At 37.7% G+C, this 20120-nt stretch overlaps 1 long non-coding RNA gene across 2 annotated transcripts; it reads left to right on the top strand.

Annotated features, from left to right (window-relative positions):
- Nucleotides 1-6619: 6619 nt before the first annotated feature.
- Nucleotides 6620-19581, top strand: LOC310889738. Of its 2 annotated transcripts, none has more exons than XR_014576747.1 (3): nt 6620-6694; nt 11538-11682; nt 19477-19581. It is a non-coding gene; the product is annotated as an uncharacterized lncRNA (long non-coding RNA). The 2 variants fall into 2 exon arrangements; XR_014576748.1 differs by lacking the exon at nt 19477-19581 and adding an exon at nt 13300-13583.
- The last annotated feature ends 539 nt before the right edge of the window (nt 19582-20120 follow it).

Below are 20120 nucleotides of genomic sequence, written 5' to 3' on the forward strand. Positions count from 1 at the left end.
GTACTTCAGGTTTAGTAAAGTGCATGATTGCTTTTTAAACTGAACATTTTTTCATAATAATGTATTGTAAATAAATTGTTGTACTGCAAAGCATCACCACTCTCTCACAAGCCTCTAAAGTCCTTAAAAGCACTCATTCTTATTTGACTTTTTAAAACTAGCTATTAATATTTACATTTGTGACTGTGCACAAATACATAAAATCATTGTAAAAGCCAGAGGTTTAGGTGCCTGCCCTTCCACTCACCAGGTTGGAAAGAACTTTTAGATCTGTCTCAGAGGATTTCTTGCTATTACAAATATGAAACTGGGATGTTAAAATGAAAAAGAAGCAAATTTAATAATAATAATAATAAATGTTTGCAAAGGACAGTGCTCATCTTGATGGCTCCAGGGAGTGGAAGGAGATTATGTTAAAGCATAAATGGAGTTTTAACATTTTTAAATCCAGAAGGTCTAATCTAATCTAATCCTTTTCAATCCAATTTTTTTAATGCAGCCTAGACATCAGATTAAAGCTTGCACTTTTCTTTTCTAGGCCATTGCAAACAGAATCAGCATCTGTGCTGCCTTTCTAATATTCAACATTTCAAAAAGGATTTTAAATGAATCAAAAGTAAATAAAGGAAAAGCTATAAATTGGATACCAAGTATTTTATTTTTGTTTTAAGGTGGAAAAAATTACAATTCCTTTTGGTAGATATGCCATTTCTGTTAAAATAAATAACTTGAAAGAAAAGAAAGAAGAAGAAGAAGAAGAAGGAGAAGAAGAAGAAGAAGAAGAAGAAGAAGAAGAAGAAGAAGAAGAAGAAGAAGAAGAAGAAGAAGAAGAAGAAGAAGAAGAAGAAGAAGAAGAAGAAGAAGAAGAAGAAGAAGAAGAAGAAGAAGAAGAAGAAGAAGAAGAAGAAGAAGAAGAAGAAGAAGAAGAAGAAGAAGAAGAAGAAGAAGAAGAAGAAGAAGAAAAGAAGAAGAAGAAGAAGAAGAAGAAGAAGAAGAAGAAGAAGAAGAAGAGGAAGAAGAAGAAGAAGAAGAAGAAGAAGAAGAAGAAGAAGAAGAAGAAGAAAGAAGAAGAAGAAGAAGAAGAAGAAGAAGAAGAAGAAGAAGAAGAGGGAGAAGGCCATATTCCTGAGCTCAGATAATAATAAAAATGTAGTAATTACACAGGAAGAGGTTTTCTGTACAGCAATACATTTTCTTCCCTAAATAATTTCATTCAAATAGCTCCATAAAATAAAAAATATGAATTTTATCTGTTTTTTCCAAGAGTCATGCTACTGAAATATATTAATAAACAGATAGAAAGCTTTTTTTTTCCCATTTTTTTTCCTGATTTATACGTTGCATTATTTTTCATTTTGAATTTCAAGTGAATCTTAAGTTCTTGCACAGCACTAAAGAAAATACTCTATTTTACCATGTCCCATAGTAAATATAGCCCTAGCTTGCCTACTATTCCAGTCATAGAATCATAGAATCATAGAATATCCTGAGTTGGAAGGGACCCATAAGGATCATCGAGTCCAACTCCTGGCACCACACAAGTCTACCCAAAATTTTAGACCATGTGACTAAGTGCACAGTCCAATCTCTTCTTAAATTCAGACAGGCTCGGTGCAGTGACTACTTCACTGGGGAGCCTGTTCCAGTGTGCGACCACCCTCTTGATGAAGAACCTCTTCCTGTTGTCTAGCCTAAACCTCCCCTGCCTCAGCTTAACACCATTCCCATGGGTCCTATCACTGGTGATTAAGGAGGATTAAGGTCAGCGCCTGCCCCTCCACTCCCCTCATGAGGAAGCTGTAGACTGAGATGAGTTCTCCTCTCAGCCTCCTCTTCTCCAGGCTGAACAGGACAAATGACCTCAACCGCTCCTCATACGTCTTCCCCTCTAGTCCCTTCACCATCTTCGTCGCCCTCCTCTGGACACTCTCCAACAGTTTAACGTCCTTTTTGTACTGTGGTGCCCAGAACTGCACACAGTACTCGAGGTGAGGCAGCGCCAACGCAGAGTAGAGCGGGACAATCACTTCCCTTGACCAACTAGCAATGCCGTGCTTGATGCACCCCAGGATACAGTCGTGTGGTGAAATACTCATTGTTACTGTAATAAACCTGTTTTGTTGAGTCATCCTTTTAAGACGCTTGTTTCTCTAGAGCAAACTACAAAATTCGGAGACCTTTTCAGTTAGATTAGTGAATATTTAGATGTTGGGGAAAAAATAAATACTTCCAGAAAGATGACTACCACATTTGTATATTAGAATATAATTCTTAAAACACTCAATCTTGGCTCTGATCCTGCCAAAGTTAACAATAAAAATCACAGTTGGATTGTCTCCAATGGGAGGTCAACTGAGTTCTTACCGAATATTTTGAAACTCCCACCTGTAAATGCTAAAGTTTCCGATACCTGTGGACCCTTTCAAATTTCTAGTGGCAGGGCAGAATCCTTTGGAAATGCTGTGCATGCAAATATAATTTTGTTTTGTTTTTCTGATACATGTCTAGGAGCTCTTCAAGAGATAATCCAGGGACTCCTTGTATAGTGCAAATCCAGTCCACTGGAATGAATTGCAGTGAGTGGAGTCCAGGAGTTGACTGAAAACAGGCAGAAGAACTCTAGGCTATTTATGATCTTTATGGTACGATTTTTATTTTGTTACCAGTATATCAGCTAGGTTTGTTTAAAGCAAAATCAAGGAGCTATGGCAGACAGAGTAATGGAAATGGCTTGTGTTATTCGGAATTAGTAGATAATCAAAAAAAATGAGCACTGATGTGGACTCCAAGTGTGGATAAAGAGGTATGAACAACATGTTCAGAAGTGTCTGCATGGTCTGAGCCTATACATAAGCAGCAGTAAGCCTTCATGTTGACAAAATAAATAGAATAATAATAAGCAAAGTTTGTCATATTGTAAAGCATTTTTTTTCTAAAAGACCACAAATTTTGCCTGCTTAAAATGGTATGTTGGATTCAAGAGCCTCATTTTTATGTCAGAGAATAATAGAATCATTAAGTTTGGAAAAGACCTCCAAGATCATCTGGTCCAACCATCACCCTACTACCAATGTCACCCACTAAACCGTGTCTCTAGGCACCAAGTCCAAACTTTCCTTAAACACCCCTAGGGACGGTGACTCTACCACCTTCCTGGGCAACCCGTTCCAATGCCTGACTACTCTTTCTGAGAAGAAATGTGTCCTAATTTCCAACCGGAACCTCCCCTGGCACAACTTGAGGCCATTCCCTCTAGTGCTATTGCTAGTTATCTGTGAGAAGAGGCCAACCCCCAGCTCCCCACACCTTCCTTTCAGGTAGCTGTAGAGAGCAATAAGGTCTCCCCTGAGCCTCCTCTTCTCCAGACTAAACAACCCCAGTTCCCTCAGCAGGTCCTCAAAGAACTTGTGTTCTAGGCCCTTCACCAGCTTTATAGCCCGTCTCTGGACACGCTCCATGACCTCGATGTCCTTCTTATGGTGAGGGGCCCAAAACTGAACACACTACTTGAGGGGTGGCCTCAACAGAGCAGAATACAAGGGGACGATCACCCCCCTGGTCTGGCTGGTTACACTATTACTGATACAAGCCAGGATGCTGTTGGCCTTCTTGGCCATGTGGGCATACTGTCAGATCATGTTCAGGCAAACATCAGTCAGCACCCCCAGTTCCTTTTCCTCTGCACAGCTTTCCAGCCACTCTGTCCCAAGCCTGTAGTGTTGCATGGGGTTGTTGTGGCCAAAGTGCAGGACCTGGAACTTATCCATGTTGAACCTCATCCCATTGGTCTCTGTCCATCGACTCAAGCCGTCCAGGTCCCTCTGCAGGGCCTTCCTACCCTCTGGCAGATCAACACTTCCCCCCAACTTGGTGTCATCTGCAAATTTACTGAGGGTGCACTCAATTCTCTCATCCAAATCATCAACAAAGATATTAAAGAGGATGGGCCCCAACACCAACCCTTGGGGAACACCACTGGTGACTGGCCAACAGCTGGATTTCACTGCATTCACCACCACTCTCTTGGCCCAGCCATCCAGTCAGTACCTGTCCAAGCCATGGGCTGCCAGTTTCTCCAGAATCCTATGGGAGACTGTGTCAAAGGCCTTGCTGAAGTCTAGGTAGACTACATCAACAGCCTTTTCCTCATCCACCAGGTGGGGTCATAGAAGGAGATGAGGTTGGTCAGGCAGGACTTGCCTTTCATGAACCTGTGCTGACTGGGCCTGATCCCCGGTAGTCCCACATGCATTGCATGATTGCATTCAAGATGACCTGTTCTATCACCTTACCTGGCACCGAAGTTAGGCTGACAGGCCTGTAGGTTCCCAGGTCCTCTTTATGACCCTTCTTATAGATGGGCATCACATTAGCAAGTCTCCAGTCATTTGGAACCTCCCCGGATGACCATGACCACTATGATAGATGATGGAAAGCGTCTCGGCCATCACATCCGCTAACTTCCTCAGCACCCTCGGGTGAATCCCATCTGGCCCCATGGACTTGTGACAGTCCCGGTGGAGCAGCACATCTCTTAACTGTTTCCACCTGAACTGTGGGGGGGTTCTTTTGCTCCCCATCCCAGAATTCCAGGTTGGGAGGCTGAGTACTCCGAGGGTAAGTGGTCTGGCTAGTAAAGACAGATGTAAAAAAGGCATTGAGAACCTCAGCCTTTTCCTTATCCTCAGTAGTCATGTTTCTCTGTGTGTCCAGTAAAGGATGAAGATTGTCCTTAGCCCTTCTCTTGCCGTTAATATATTTATAAAAACATTTATTGTTATCCTTAATGACAGCAGCCAGTTTGAGCGCATACTGGGCTTTGGACTTCCGGATTTTTTCTCTGCATACACTGGCAACTTGCTTGTACTCTCCCCAAGTTGCCTGCCACTTCTTCCACTGGATATAAACTCTCTTTTTCTCCTGGATACTCAGCAAAAGTTCCTTGTTCAGCCATGCCGGTCTTCTTCCCCGCCAGCCCATCTTATGGCACAAAGGGACAGCCTGCTCCTGAGCCTTTAAGACTTCCTTCTTGAGGAGTGTCTGGCCTTCCTGGACCCCTCTGCCCTTCAGGGCTGACTCCCAAGGGACCCTTCCTGCCAGTGTCCTGAACAGTTCAAAGTCTGCCCTCAGGAAGTCCAAGGTAGCAGTTTTACTGACCACCACCCCCCCCCCCCCCCCCCCCCCGACTTCTCCAAGAATAGAGAACTCTACAATTTCATGGTCACTCTGCCCAAGACAGTTACTGACCACCACATCTCCCACCAGTCCTCTGTTTGTGAGCAGTGGGTCTAGCTGGGCACCCCCTCTGGTAGGCTCATTAACCAGCTGAGTCAGGAAGCTGTCATCCATGCACTCCAGGAACCTCCTAGACTGCTTCCTCAGGGCTGTGTTGTATTTCCAGCATATGTCCTGGAAATTGAAGTCCCCCATGAGAACAAGTGCTGGCAACTGAATGACTTCCACCAGCTGCCTCATACGTCTCTTCATCCTGGTTTGGCAGTTTATAACAGACCCCCACAAGGATGTCTGCCTTGTTGGCCAAGCCCTTGATCCTTATCCACAGGGACTCTACCTTATCATTCCCAATCCTGAGCTCAACAACATTGAAACACTGTGTAATATAGAGAGCCATGCCACCGCCCCTCCTTAGTTGCCTGTCGCTTCTAAAGAGCTTGTAGGCATCCATTGCAGCATTCCAGTCATGGGAGTGGTCCCACCACATTTCAGTGTTGGCGACTATGTCATAGTTTGCTTGCCACACAATGGCTTAGAGCTCCTCCTGTTTGTTGCCCATGCTGTGTACATTTAAGATAATGACAAATCATAACTGCACACTACGGGGTCACTGCACACTCGTGTATCTAATAACAGCCTGAAATGAATCTCCAGTGTCTAATTCTGAAGCTAGTCATGACAAGTCTGATGACTACCTAAAGGACTGCCTGATTCAAGATACGTATATCCTTTCTGCCGTTTATGAACCTTGTGATTTACCAGGTTCAGGATCAAATAAACAACATATAAGACAAAAGAAGATCAGTGTTCAGTGCACATGCAGTATTAATCAGGGTACACCATATTTCCCACTCCTTTTTCATGCACAAAGAGGGCTGCAGATAAGCAGGATCTAACAAGTACTAATACTCTGAAAGGACAGCTCTTACGTCACTTCCAAAATCTCAAAATTTATCCTCAGGTTCTCTCCAAAGATGATGTTTTCACTTGATGATGTCAAGTAATTTTAAGATTGTTTCATGCATGACAATTTTCTGTTATGTCCACATGAAAGGTGTGCACCTTTACAGACAGAAGCAGCAGTCTAAAATCTATCAGCTATTAGTACAAATTATTCTAGCACTGATATTGCTGGGCGCACGAGTGCATGCATGCAAATGCTTCTTTTAAATCTTCCTATATTTCAGTCACTTTCTACAAAAGACACCAAAATATCTGTGTTCTTTGCTCATGCATACCAAAATGTCAGTGTGTCCTGTGTGGTTTGTTTAGCGGCAGATAAAAAAAAGCAGGGGGCTTGTGATGTCATTCAATAGTATGACTGATTTTCTCATGTTGGTAGCCTCTGTTGACTTGATGATGTTCTTTTGGAGGTGTTTTGACAGATGCTTCCAAGTGACACCCAGGAGAGAGAGAAGGGGACCTAGAGGAGGAAATAATAGCAGCACTGAAATAAACGGTAAATAAACCTTAAGAGAAGCCAAGTTCTTGGAAGAATTTTGGCAAAAGACCTTTTACAGTTTTGTCTGTATGTCTTTTTACTTCCTCCTCTCTCTTTCCATATGGTTTCCATAAGGTTTTCAACTAGTCTGGGATTACGTTAACAAGAAGACACACAACAATATAGCTCACTGATGATAAGGATATCACAGAGGTTGCCTTTCTTGTAATTGGTTATAGCCATACAATAAGAGTGAAGATCAGAGAAAATCCTCCCACAACTCTTCCGTGGAGCCTAAAAAACACAGCACTGTTATTGGTGCAAGGGGTTGTTTTCTCTTTTTGGCAAGTATTCCCTGGTTTTGCTTGAGCTGTCTTTGTCGCAGCCTGATATAGATGAGACAAAGGTATAAGGTACAAGGAGAAGAGTAAATTCAAAATATCTGATGCAACCAGGTCATTTAACTCCACCTTCCTCTGCAGGGAATTAAAGACAGTGATTCAGCAAATATTATATAGGAGATACTGCAGAGGAACTTTTTAATTTGACAGCAGGTTGTCCTTCATGTTTTTCCTCTTAAATATTCCCTGCATCACTAACCTTGGTGTCTGGGATAACAGCTAAAACATGCCAGATACAATTTTCCAAGAACACATCAAAAACACATGTATTTCTCTGTCTTTTCTTCCCAGCTTTGTGCTGATGTTGTTTTCAGTGATTATGTTATGTGCTAAATATAATTTCTAAGCTAGCTATGGGAATTCTTTACCTGAAGCTTTTTATTTGTAGCTGAAAAATACAAATTCATACCTATAAAATGAATTTAAACTTATGCCAATTTTTTTGAGTCCTTTCAGACAAATAAGACTTGGAAAAAAGAATGAAATTCCCTTTCCCTCAGTACTCCAGTATATTCTAGGCCAGCATCATTAGAATTTCAGCAACTTAATAGCAGTCATATAAAGCAGGTGTAGTTAAATATTATCGCATTGGCAAGCTCTGAATGCATACAGTTATACCCAAGCTGGAGAAACTGAAAAAGCTTCCCATTTCTCATCATAGATACATACATAGCGATTATATTAAAACTACTTGCTGGAATGCAAGCAATGCAATATATGCACCACAATGTTCTTTAGCTGGAAGAAGACCTGCATAAACAAGGAAACAGAAGACGGTAATGCATTTGAGTTGGCTCTCTAGGTGGGAAAAATCAAAGGATGACTGCACCTGAGAACACAAATCCATCCTATAGCTTTGACAAAGCTGTTAAAAAGAAGTTGGTAATGTTAACACGGCACTAAGTTCTATTACTACTGAAGCTTGCCAAAAGCTAGCTCAAATACAGGCTTACCTGTTTCAGCTTATGCACTATGGGGTTTGTGCTAGCACCCTTTTAAAAGCAGTTCAAATTAGCTCTAAAACATTGTAGCTAATACATGGAAAAATGGTCAGAAACAAAACAAAAGAGATGGCATGTTTAAAAGGTCCTGCATTTTACATTATACATTTAAATATATTGTAAATATACAATATGTATATTACATATCTATGTTATACATGCATATTATACATTTAAATAGACAGGTGTATACAGGTGTATTAATTATACAGCTGTATTATGTATTTAAATTATCAAAATGAAATTCAGTTAATGTTTGGAGGATTCCCTTATAATGGTTTAGTGGGTGTGTACTGAATGCTCCTGAGATAGAAGGTGAGATCTGGGCATATTTAGATCCTTCTATTAGGTAAAGTAATAAAGGCTTATTTTGTACTTGTTTTCAGTTATGTTATATGCAGGCATAACATTCACTGAGTTAGGGAAGTGTAAATGTTCATAGTCAATAACTTGTTTATATCTACATTTTCATGTAAATAAATGGCTACACAGAATACTGGGCAATAAGGAATCCAGATACTCATTTTACAGAGAGTTTCTGTCTTTATAAATTGGCCTTCTAAGTTCAAAATAATACTTCAGACTACATGCTCAACCTGTGGAAATAAATGTAATTCCATTGACTTGAAATAAGCATGACATATTAATTCCAAATCTTCCCCTGAGCACTAAACATTTTATCTGTATGCACATCTGGACTCACAAGGTCTTATGTGCATTAGAGCTGGGATCTGCCCAGATATTTATGCATTCATGGAAAAACTTCTTTCATGTACCAGAAACTGCTGATGTTGGAACAGAAACAATTACAGTCTTAATTTTCTGGTTGCTAATTCCTTTTGGGGGCAACACATGATCCTTCCAGCTACATTGTCATCGCTGTGCACATCATCCAAGAATGCCTTCTTTTTATGTTGTGGGCTTTTGGGCATAAGCAGAACTGCAAATTGAGTTTCTTTCATCCAAACAAGATATCAGGGTTTCATTCTGGCCTAAAAAAGAAATAAAAAATCTTACTGGTAATATCCTCTATTGCATGCTACTGTAGCCAAGAGCATAATTTAAACATAAACAATTAAATAATTAACAAAAGGTAAACTTCACTGATAGAAGCAGGGAGAATCAGAAAGTTTTTACCACTTTGTGATAGCTTTATTCCCCCACTTCTGCCTTTCTGCTGACATTGGTGTTGCTTATCTTTTCCAGCCTCCCACACATATTGATTACCTCTCAAGTTGATGCCCTCTGTTCTCCCTTGACTTGCTGCTTTATCTGGCTCTATAACACTTGTACATTTTTAGTTACTTCTGTATGTACATATGGGCCAAATTTATCCTTGGTCTTCTGCCAAGGGATTACATCAGGTATAAATTTGACCCTCTCAATCTGCTTTACTGCTTCTGAATTCAAGTTTCCAAACACAGTTGAAACTGGCTCCCTGTGATGAAATAAGTATTTATAGCATAGGTCCTGACCCTGCACAGAGAGAAAAAGCAGGATGCTAATCAAAGCTACAGCTTCTTCATAAGCACAAGCACATGATTTTAAGTGTTTGTCAGACTTGCTCTCTCTTTTCCCTTTCATCTCTACTTTTTATTCATCTGACAGGCAAAAAGGTATAAAAAGGTTCTGTTAGACTAACAAACATATTTCAGTGTAGTATGTTCACCTATATGAGAGCTGGCCTAAACCAACAGCTGCACAAAAGTTAAACTTATATGTAGAAGGAAGCTGGAATTTGTGTGAATCTCCGTATTTACCATGATTCCATAATCACTCTATTTAAACTCTTTGCTGCTAGTCAGAATCATTTGATATTTTAATGTATTCATCCTATACCGCAAAGTCAACCATCGGATATATGTTAACTGATGCAAATAGAAAAACATAATTTAAGTATTTATTATTCTTAGATACCCTTATTACCTTTTAATTTTTGTAATGATTTTTAAAAAATCATTAAAAAGGATCAAAATGATGGGTCATTGCTTAAAAACAAAGTTATGAAATATTTTAAATCATTTAATTTAAATGATTTATTTAGAAAAAAAGAGGGAAGATAAACAAAAAAAGCAGACATTTCTTATTTATAAATATCTTCATTTTTTTTTTCAGAAATCTTATTTCAGCACAAATAATCTACCATATGTATAACATTGAAGACTTCGTCCTGTCATTTTATGTTTTCTTTTTGTAAAGTGTCTTTTTTACTAGCTATGATGTGCATCTATTTACAGTTAGCCTCCTATCACATTTCTCTCACAAATGCGTATTGTTACCTGAGACAATATCTAATTTTTTATTAGATTTATCCTAAGACATATTTCAGTAGCAGCCCTTGGATAAGACCCAACAGTCAGAGATTCGGAATCTCTTGTTCCTGCTGAGCACATAAATAATACTGAGAAGTACAGAGTCATGAAAGCAGTGGATAAGGTGAAAGCAGAATGATTATTCATTGAATCCCATAATGGTATAACTCAGAGAAAATTTATGAAACTTTTAGGAAATCAATTTAAAGCAGACTAAACACTTCTTTATACAGTAGTCTGTGAATTTCTTGAGCTTGCTGCCACAGAGCTTATGGAGATGGATGTTATTATTATGTTAACAAGAGTTTAGACAAATGAATATACAATACATCCTTAAAAGGACAACAAAAAGGCTAAGCATAGCTATACTGACTATTGTTTCAGGATATTTGAGAATTATGAGAGGAATGAAGTGGTGAGACTCAAATGCTTACTCAAAGTGGCATCTTGTACTGCCACCATCAGACTGAATATTGGGCTAGAAGAGGGACCATTGCTTTGACCCAGCAAGGTGTTCTTTATGAGCATGGATCATTCAGGATCTTCATACATGCAGTGTATCTCCTTCAGGACATCTACTCTCAGCTACAGCATGTCACATTATATAGTTTCAGGAAGCCCAGCCTTAGGCTTCCTGTCTAGCCCACCTGTACGTAAGAGAGCACACTGAAGTAGAAGGTCTTGTTTGAGGCTGATCATTTGACATCTGGAAGCATTAGGGATACATGGTGACAAATGAGGGCCAAGAATAAAATGCCACATCTGCAAGGACTTGCATGTTTAGGTATGTTCTGAGGACATAATTTCAAATGGCCTCCACCTCAATAGTAATGACCTTTTTCAAGCCTTAACCTTTGATGAATTTAGGGGCTATTTTGAATGCTACACAGTTTTACATCTTCAGATAAACGTAAGGATTTTCACTGCCTAATGTTTATTCACACAAATTTATATCACCCCCATGACAATTTCTGACATGGCTGATAAAACTTTGTGCTCCTCATTCTTTGCCCAGAGATTTCTGCAGTTAAGCTCTAAGGCACATAGCTTTTGTTGTGTATAATTACTGTACTATGTGCATACCCCCAAAACTGATTTGAAGCCTTCTTTGTGACCTTGTGATCTTGAGCTGTCTGTACACCACTAGGTCTCCCAGAGTAAGTTTGAAGAGAAAGGTGTCCCCAAGGGACTGTCATAGAAGTTGAGGACTGTGCCAGATTCCAGCAACACTTCAACTCTGCCCTGCTTCTCCTGGAGAAATATGGAAACCTCTGTGACAGCTTTACACCAAGGTGAGTCTTCTGTGACTACCCAGGAAGTGTCACATCCAAGTAACACATATATCTTGGTTCATAATTTAACATAAGTGATAGAATAAGATTTATTTTTAAACCACAACTCTTATTCTTTAAATGCAGAACATATTAGAGTTCTTGTTAACAGGAGCAAAACAATTCACTCACTGTTTCACTTTCTTAATACAGAAAAATGTTACTCAGTTTGAAATCACCTGAAACACAGAGTAAGAGTTTTCAAATAAGACATACTTATTAAAATATTTTCCTATAAGATTTTGCCTTCACTGTTCCTTTAATCCTCCCGTGTTTAAGAACAGCTGGCAAAAACGTACAGACTTACAGTTTTTTATTTATTTATTTATTTATTTGTGCATGGGCTTTCCTTCAAGATAAAGCCAAACTACTCCATTAAGATCGAATAAAATAAAAATAAACTCTAAAAGTGAACTGTAAAAATTTCTAATCATTCCACCAAAGATCTATCAGATACAGCACAGTAATTCATTCAGTTTTTCCATGCAATTGCTTTGTGTCTGAAGAGGATAGAATGGTAAAATCATTAAGAAATACTAACAAAATCAGTAGGTTGCCAAAATTAAGTAGGACTTCTGTTTTAATTAGCTTGTACCACATAACATTGAGGATGTCTTATTAATGAGAGCATTTTTAAAACTGTGGAGCCTTTCTTCTCTCATTATTATGGTGTTTATTGTGACACAATAGTGTCTTCTTTATTTTTCTTGAAGTACTCCATACAACATTTTCTATCAGTAAAACTAAATATTGCACTTTTTACGTATGTGGTTATGTTAAGGTTTGCAAATATTTTCAACTGCTTAATATAAAGCTGGAGGTTATACAAGGGTGAATTTTTGATTGTAAGCAATTTACATAATTTCTACTGCAATCATTGAGATATATCTTTGACTAGCAGGCAGAAAGTAGAAAGCATCTTTTAAAGACATCTCTAATATCATGCAAAAATCTAGTGAAAATTTTGTTCATTTGTGGTGTTAAAATTTACAAATGATGATTCCTTGCTTTCTTTAGGAGATTTATTCTCGTTATGAAACAGCCTACTGGCAGATATGTCACCTTATATTTATCTTACATTTCCCATTTTTAAAACATTCTTTTACTACTCCACTATACAACTTTGATTTGTTGTACTATGTACTTTCAGTTATACTTCAAGTCCTTGCAGTTTCAGAGCTAACAGTTATCAAAAAATCTAGATGAGAAACAAAACTTATTGAAAGCAGGATGTTCTGGTACACAGTGTGTATTGCAGATACTACTAGTACAGGAATTATATGTCAAATGTAATCTGGAAAAGAGAAAGGCATTTTGGAGGCTTAACATATTAAAGAGTTTGGTTTTCCATACTCAATTAAAATTTAGCTGTTATTTTCCAAGCAGGTGTGATTTTCATTAGTTTTTAAAGTAAATTAATGAAGATATGAAATGACTGTAACAGTAATTAGATGAGAAACACAACATCTGAAAGCTTGAATATTTTGAAGGTTTCTTTCTTTTTGTGGTGTGTATTTAGAAGGAGGTTTTTTATTATTTATTTTTTTATTTATTTGTCTCAAACCTTCTTGTTGACAGATGATGTTCTCAGATGTATCTTTGGTAAACTCCTGGCATTTACATCATGCTTCACAAGCAAGATCCCATTGTCAACAAATGACTGTCTCGTTTTTGAGCTGAGAATCGGAGCACAGGGATGCAGAATCTGAGCCTCCCAGGCTTCCCGTGCTCTCAACATCCTGCATCACCCATGTCTTGCCCCAGAAAAGCACAACACTATTGACATTTCATCTCATCTCTCATATTAATGAGCTTTAACTGAACCCATTGCACTGGGATCACTGAAGCTGTGAGGAAGCAGGTAAAAGTACAGGGCCCTCTGATGTATCTTTGCTCACAAACAAAGATATTTTCTTTACTGCTTGAAGAAAACATCAATGGGATTGAAATTAAGTGAGCTTTCTACTACTGTCCTAACGCTCCATCATTAGGGAGATTGAGGCTATCTGTAATGTAGAAAAAGTATACAGAAACATAATCATTGCTAATAGAGCATTGATATGAAAAACAGATATGAAGCATTTCACTGTGCTGCTCTATTGCCTGGGATCTAATGTGGCTGATCACTAAATAACAGATGGGAGAATTCTGCCGTGACTTGGGTCTTTCTGTGTTGTTTCTTGCTATTTTCTTAACAAATATATTATTTGCTTATGAAACTAAATTGCATTTAGTTTGGGGGGGGGGGGGGGGGGGAGTGACATCTTAAAAATTTACCCCATCATAAAAGCCAATCTTTCTACTTTCAACATACATGATGCATATAGTATCCAGTTTAAAATGCTAGGGAGGAAGCATCTACCCCTGGGAATAAAGAAGGCCAAAACTTGCACTCTGTCATGCCTTTAACCATCCTTAGGCCTAGTGTGAATATGGTATTCTGCTTATGTATTGTAGATGTTATCTAAAATTGGGCTCAAGTGGGTGACCCTGTGTAATGGCTTGGAACTGGGGCCAAGGATATAATCTTAAATTAGCTAGGCTTCTCCCACCAGAAACATATATTGATAATTCTCACAGAATTCACATTCTTGCCTGGTAGTTACAAGCAGAAAGTCATATTAGAACAGAATGGATACCAATGATATTGAAAAGGCAAGTACTGGCGTTTGTCTGCCAGACATTCAAGTTTATTTTTCTTCTGTGTAAAACAGTTTGAGTTTCAATATAAGCAAGAAAAATGTTTTGTCAGTTACATTCTTTTATGTACAAGTTTATCACTGTAAAGTCGTCTTTTACAAGAAAATCAACTAGTAGTTTATTTCCATAAAAGTGAACTAATGCTTATTTTGACTGAAAAACTCTGGAAGAGTATACAACGGAATACTCAACATCCAGAGGAGGTGTTTTCTTAAAGATTCCATAAAATAAGGTACAGAGGTTAACATCATCAGTCCTGTATTGAGTATTACCTGAACCTCTAAATAACAACAAGCCTTCGTTAGAATTCATATTAATGCCTCAGTAATGGAAAACTTTACATTTAGAATTGATGGTACAGAAACCCCATGAATAATCCCTGTTAGATATTAACTATACACTTAAGATTTTTTTGAAATCAATTTGTCTGGAGAGATTGATATATCCCTGGGCCACTTGTAAACTGAATATAAAAAATTGACCTCTATCTGGCTTTTTACATAAGATAAAACCAAATCAAGATGAAGGAATGATGACTTTCTAGAAAATCCTGAGATGAGATGTAAAGATTTGATTAGACTTATTTGGTTTTCATGTTCCAGCCTACAAGTTTTTTCTGGGCTTGATTCTAAAGAGTAACTTTCTTTTTAACATATGAAATGTTTCAGGTGCAATTCAGCTTGTTTGCAATTCTGTTAAATAGCATGTCTAAGATATTGAATATATTTGAATATAATTAAATGATCTTGAGCCTTAAATAACATATTATCATACTTCTCCTTTGTGTGCACTATGCATCCATGCCTACTGGGCTCTGTTTATCTCCGACATCCTTCTACATCTCATTTCTGAGATTTCCGTGGAATACTGGGTCACATGAAATGCCACAATCTAAACCATATTTACAGACCCAACACTTTGCAAAAGCAAAAGATGTTAAAACAGAAGTAGAAATACTTTTTGAGCAGTGAAAACATCAGAAAATTACATGTTGCAGTGCCTTTCAAGGAGGCAGAGACCATAGGTTTGAAGGCAAAAAATCTTATCAACTCACATAGAAACACTCGGAGAAGTGGAAGGAAGTGAATTTGTGGAGGTCTTGTGGTGACAAGAATAAGATGTACTTAACACAAAATCATTGGATGTTCTGTGAATATGTAAAAATTTTAAAATATATATTTTGTAATTTAAAAAATCTATATTTTTATTATTTTTATTACTTTTTTAAATATATCTGACCCTTCTGCTAGTACAATTGACATCTTGATATTAATTTTAACAATCTTAAATATGATATATTTAGTCTTAAATGAAATATCAGTCTTAAATATTAAAAAATTAGTCTTAAATGTAAAATATTGAAAATAATCTGTCCACAGTGGGAAGAAAGAGATATCGTGACCCCCGAAGTTCATTGTTTTATACTTGTACCAAAGCACTGACAAATCCTGCTGGCAGATTGACGGCAGTGCAAACTGACATCTACTAATTAACACAGCTGTTGAATTATCTCAGAAATTATTTGATACCTGCCCAATATTCTCCTATCTAAATGTGAATTACAATAACATCTAAAGAATCAACTGAATGAATATTCCACACTACTGGAAGAAAGAAGAATAGGAAATCAGTCAAGGATTTTTGCTGAAGGGTATGTGTTTATGAAGTTGTATGGGAGAAATAACAGATTGTCATTTCTGATCCCTCAAATTTGAGAGATGAGAGGTTTCCTAATGAAGTGGCGGTCCTCTTTTCCATCTTCATTGAGTCCACACAGGACAAATCAAATGACCCAGTAACACATGTAAACTGTAGGGAAGCAGAAAATCCTGAAAATCTGTACCTTCCCTTTGCATGGGCAAGTAGTAGGTCAAGGGAAGTAGAAAATGAGACATAAAGCCTTATCTTAATGAAAGTTTATAGCCAGGATATTAAAAACAGAAGGTATGAGAATAAATAATATATTGTTAACATTGTAAATCCAGTTCAATGTGTAGTGTCACCTTAAAAGTGTCAGAATATATTAACATTAGTTTAAGAAGCTCATTATATAACTATAGAGAAGAGTGTGCTTCACAAGCTATACAGGAGACTTTAAAATCTATATCACCATGTACAAGCCAAGTGACATTTCATACTTAACATTTTATTCAGCCTTTATCACTTCTGGTTGAAAAATATGCAATACTAGCTGGTGGAATCCAAAAGTAGAAACAACAAATATATTAAAAAAAACTATTACATAAAGACAAACCAAACCAACTAAACAACAATAAGAACAAAACAAAACAAAAACTAAAAAAAAAAAAACAAAACACAGAAAGAGATCTTTTCCTTGGGAAAAAGCCTTGCAGAAGAAAGGCAAAAGATGTATACTAAAACAATGAATGGCACCAAGGCACTCAAGACATTTGCTCATAAACATAAGAGCAATGAATCAATTAAATAAACTTGTCATTCCAAGGAAAGACAAGGAAACAGACTCCATTCTAACCAAAATTCATCAGCAGAACTTATGTCTGGAAAATGTATTAATGCCATTGAGCTGACTGAAAAGCTCTGTTTAAACATTGAAAATGGCTTATTGTAGGATTATCTATCTATCTATCTATCTATCTATCTATCTATTTATTTATTTATTTTTAACACACTAGGAGGCTTTTCACAAGACAGATGACCAGTTTGATCTGAGACAGTAATTCACATAATTGCAATCTGGTATTCTGGAGACCTACATGATCTGGAAGTTAAAAAATTCTGATCATGCATGGATATGTCCAGGCCTTGGCACGGGACAGCTCACCCAAGTGTTTACCCCTGCCCTTTGTGCCTGACTTGTACAGTACTTAACACCTTTTCTGTGCCCACCTGATTTCTGAAAAAATTCGTAAGCAGGAGAATAATAGGTAAATACCTAGTGTATAATTAACAGCATGAAATGATGAGCAATGGAGACTATTTTATATGTTCCTAGAATAGGTCCAGTGCAAATAATCAAAAGTACAGCAGTGGTGCTAATATTAAGAAACAGTTTAGTTTTAATGCGAATAAGGAAAAGGTTGCACAGCTATGGCTGTCTCCGATACTATCAGGTGGATGCTGTCTTCTTGTCTCCACTGTTGACTCCATAGCAGAAGCATGGGGATGAAATGTGCCCACAAAGCCATGGGAGCAAGAAATTCAGGAAGAGAATAGGGAGAAGGTCAAAAGCATTAGAGAAAAATGTTTGTTTAGAGTTCAGATAGTCATGATAAAGACATATAGAATAAGGATGGAGGAAGCCAGTCCAGCAGTTGCACACATTTCTATCATTTCCCACTGAATTGCCCATGCTCTAGGTTATGTCACGTTGGAGTATCCACAACACTCTGCACATTCTCTATTTATATATCACCAGATATGGCCAAGTGATAAAACATAACTTTTGGTGTGTTAGAGTAGCCAAATGAAGATTTTGACAGAAAACTGAAAATTTTGTGAGAAAGCTTGAAATGGGAGGGCCTGCATTTCATCCTTGGAGAGCCAGGCTAGTGAGGAAGGAATGTCAGGACAAACAGCATCTTCAAGCGGACCAAATTCCTTAGACTTTAAAACTTCCCCAGAGCCTGCAGCCTCGCTCTTTACCCAGGTACAATATTCAAGCTGTTACTGATGTTTGCAAAAGGGCCACAACATATTTGTCTCTTCAAAACCTCTCATTTCCCTGTATTTGCCTTCAATAATGTGTGGTAAATGTGGCATGGTAAAAGCACATAGAGCCTGTAAAACATACTTCCTTTCCATCCTGCACATTTGTACTCTATTGAGAATTTAGGCCTTATCACCCACTCACTGGAGTCACACTTGAATGCACAGCAGAGATTTGTCATTCAGTTAATCATTAACTGCAAACCTTTATGAACCTGGACACCAAAATTTGTGGGTTTTACAACTTAGTCATCATCCACCTTGAAGGAAACAAGCAGGACTTATAAATCACTCCAATTAATCACCCCCTCCCCCTAAAAAATGTAGTCAGAGCACTCCAGAAATAAAACCATATGGCACGATCAAGTCAGGTCTGTTTATATAAGCTGTTCCTAGAAACAGCTGTAGTGTAATACCAGATTTCCATATACTGAATCAATATTTGAGTGTTTGAGACCAGATGTTTTATAAGATGCCATTAAGTGTGCAGAACACATTAGCAGGTTCAAAACAGGCTGTGGAGGGTTCCTTAGACCCTGTGCCTCTACTTGCATTCCTCAGTCTCACAGCACCAACATGCACTTTCCAGGCCATTTTGATTTGATTCAGCAGACCCAGACAGATTGCGACTACCATGCTTTGTTTTTCCTTGAACAGTTTTATACATTTAGGACCAGCAATAGCAAACTAATGAACTACTTGTTTATTTGAATTGCAGCTCCTGGTTGATGTGCTCATTGGATTACACAGTCTTTCGGAGGTTTCGTTTTTGCATTGCATTGTTTCTAGGCTGCGATACAATGGCTTTAGCTGTACATTAATAACACCCGCATCTTTGGTGATATTTGTCTGTCATTCCACTTAAGATGGAAAAGCATAGTCTATACTTCTATACTTGCTGGCTTACCATGCAGTTTGTGTAATCATGGATGTGGGGGTTAAAATACAAGGTAGAAGATTTTATCACATTTTTGTCAGTATGGGGTTTAGTTTATTTGGCAAGAAAATGTCAGATGTAGATTCAAAATTATATATAAATTATTATGTGTGTTGTAACTCTGTTATGGCACATTGTATATAACAGTATGTATTTTTGCATTAATCAACATTTTAAGCCACTATCTGAAAAATTGAATGTTTTACAGTCTACTGAGAATTCTGTATCTTCCTACGATGTAGTATTTTGTATCAATAAAATCTAAGTTATCTATATACCTTCCACATTTAGCAGGTTGGTTTTATTTAGAGAGAACATTCAATACTCTTTCAATATTTTTCTCTGAGAGAAGAAAATTAGTGTCTACCAGGAGCTCTACAAAGCCTTTAGAGCAGAGGAATGATGGATTACCTTTCTGTTTTGTTTTTCAGATTCTCTGATGCCTACTCTCAAGTCAGCTGTTGTCTGCTGTCTCCAGAAGAAAATTAGTTCCTCTTGCTATTCAGGTGGATTTGCTGCTACCAATTTCTTTGACGACACACTGTGTAAGTGCTCTGTATTATTACTTGTATTTAATAACTTGTAATCAATTTAAAACAAAATATCACCGTGCTTACTACAAATTTCCTGTGCAAACAGATATTTGTTTGGAAGACAGTTAACTTTAGTGGTCAGAATATGGATTTGACTGGACATAAACTCTGGTCTTCCTTTCTGTGTTTCTGTTTTGGATAAATCATTTGAAATGTGGATGCAAAGAATGAAAATGAAAATGATTTGTTATGGTTGATAGGCTGTGGTCTGATGTCACTTTAGGCTTTATATATCAAGAAAATACCCCTAGCCTTCAAACTTTATTGGGGATTGAGGTTAAAACCGAATTCTTTCCAATTTGCATACTAACATCAGTTCAAGAAGTCTGAAAAGACACTCTAATCTCTCAGAGCTGTCTTTTTAAGACCTGATTGTTTTCTAGCATTCCTCCCAGTCACATCAATGCAAACATAATTTTACCCGTAGGAAATTCTGTGAGAAAATAACTGGCCTGATGCTCTGCATTTCTCAGCCAGGACTC

Source organism: Anser anser (assembly GCF_964211835.1).
Source record: "Anser anser genome assembly, chromosome: Z".
Taxonomy (NCBI): Eukaryota; Metazoa; Chordata; class Aves; order Anseriformes; family Anatidae; genus Anser; species Anser anser.